Raw genomic sequence first — 2,704 nt, forward strand, 5'->3', positions numbered from 1 at the left:
CCCCGTCATCGTCGCATTCCTCATGCATGCAGCCCGGCACACCCTCGTGGAGCACTCTGTAGTTATAAATGTTATGTGTTGCTTAGGCAATCTACTGTATGATATAAAATGTTTCGGTCTGCCTGCCTGCAGTAAATGAAGGAGCCGGTCCCCAGCAGCCTTCTCCCCGTCATCGTCGCATTGCTCATGCATGCAGCAAAGCACACTCTCGTGGAGCGGTCGGTAGATATAAATGTTATGTGTTGTTTAGCCAATCTACTGTCTGATATAAAATGTTTCGGTCTGCCTGCCTGCAGTAAAGGAAGTAGCCGGCCCCCAGCAGCCTTCTTCTTGTCATCGTCGCATTCCTCATGCATGCAGCCCGGCACACAACCCTCGTGGAGTGGTCGGTTGGGATAAATGTTATGTGTTGCTTAGCCAATCTACTGTCTGATATTAAATGTTTCCGTCTGCCTGCCTGCAGTAAATGAAGGAGCCGGCCCCTAGCAGCCTTCTCACAGTTATCGTCGCATTCTTCATGCATGCAGCCCGGCACACCCTCGTAACATAACATCAATAACATTTATAATATGAGGAAAACATATAATTTGAGGGGAAATAACTCCAAATATTAGTCTCATAAAAAAGACAATGCTGATGATTAAATAAACTAATAATTTCTTGTCTTAAAAATATATCTATATCGATATATATATATATATATATATATATATATATATATATTATATATATATATTATATTTTATATAGTTTGCTACTGCAGGTAAAAAATAAAAAAACATAGTGTACATATGTGTTAAATTAGTTCTTACATTTTTTCATCAAACCAAGAACAGATCTAATTTGTCTTTATTAGTTTCTTGCCAATTTTTATCCTTGTTTCTCTATTACGTTTCTAGGTATGCTAGTTCACGTTCAAGTTCAAAGAGGTAAATTTGAAAATAATTCTAATTGTTGTAAGCTAATCTAAAAAACTCATTAAACCTTTGTCTTAAAAAATACATACAACGTGATTATGTTAACAGAAACTAAGATAATTAATCAGCAGTTGTCTTATAAATTATTATCATGAACATAAAAAATTAATTTTATTCTAATAATGTACCAAGTTTACAAAATACAGTACTATTTATCTGGATCACTTGCAGTCGCAACTTACTGGTCTGGACAGCTACTATCCAATTTTTTTACTAACGATTGAACCAGTGATAATAAACCGGCTAATGCATTTAAAATGTTAATTAGACGCTATTATAAACCAACCTAATGGACAAAGCTATAAACGTTTACTAATAAGACAATCAAAACAGGATGGCTCCCATGAGATAGTGTACAGCATTGTTACGAATGCTTCATAACAGTGGTCGTCTTTTTAGCTTAAGTATGCACATATATTCATGATCGGTGCACAACATCCAAATATTTTATTGCAGCAGTAACATTGTAGACCGGAAATAGAGGCTTTTTAATCTAAGATTGATAAAAAATCCATATATTATGTGTTTATTGTCTTGGTCAGTACAACAAGATAAACTCAACTTTGGAACCATAAATACATTACAGCGATAGTGAATGTAAATAGCCGAAACTGACCCTTTTTGCTGCAGTAACTTTTCCAGCGTTACACACACACATATTTATTTATTTTTGTATGTATATAAATTGTTTATTGAGACAAAAAAGGCACATTTTTAATATGGCAATAGAAATTCATTAACCGGAAAAAGACTAAAAGGGCAGTTAGCAGGTGCTTTGTGATCCAAGAAGACCTTAAAGTTAAAATAGCCTTGAGGAGGTCACCGACCTTAACAAAGAGTTACTAAAACTTGTCAGAAATTTTGACCTTGTGTGTTTAAGAAGCTGTAAAACCAATTAAGGGCGTTTCCTCTTATTCCTGCGAGTTCAAATTTCTTAATAAAATTTTGTGGTCTACAAAATCAAATTTTTTTTTTTAATCGATAAATAAACCTGTGTACATTTCATAATTCATTAAACTTCAATTTTTTGTTTTAGAAAATTCCAATATTGCTTCTTCGAGTGATTTTCTTTTCCTAAAACCAAACTGAAAAGGACCCAAACATTATTCTATCAGAGTATATTATTAATCGAGTTCTTACATTATTCTCGATTATTTTAAAGTTTATAACAAGCTTAAAGGTCTTATACTGTTTAATTTTTATGACGATTTTTTCTTTTTAATATTGGAATAACTATACTTAATTTATTTGTTTGGAAAAAATATTTGTTAAAAATTTAAGTTTAATCACATATGATACAACGGAGGATCTTTCATAATATCATAATGTGTTTTATAACTTTATTGTTTGTATAGTTCAAATTCGTTTACTAATATTTCAACAAGTTTCTTAAAACTAGAGCCTAATTAGAGTATTGGTAATTGACTCTTAACAATTACAAGAAACTGTTTTATGGAAATAAGGAATTTTTGATTTTGTTAGGTATAAAATGGATACTATATCAAGCCAAATTTAATTTGATATAATATTTTATAACTAATACTGTACAGTAATACTTCAAATTATTGTGACTACTTTTGTTTATTTAGTAAACTAATTATATTATAATAATATTTTTACTCTTTTCTAAGTTGTTTCAAATTATTGTATATTTTAAATCTCCTCGAAAACATTTACGTATCTTACAAAAAAATATAATACCTGAATCTTTATACCTAGTTTTTATT

The sequence above is a fragment of the Homalodisca vitripennis genome, unplaced genomic scaffold, assembly GCF_021130785.1.
Source record: "Homalodisca vitripennis isolate AUS2020 unplaced genomic scaffold, UT_GWSS_2.1 ScUCBcl_6215;HRSCAF=13317, whole genome shotgun sequence".
Lineage (NCBI taxonomy): Eukaryota > Metazoa > Arthropoda > Insecta > Hemiptera > Cicadellidae > Homalodisca > Homalodisca vitripennis.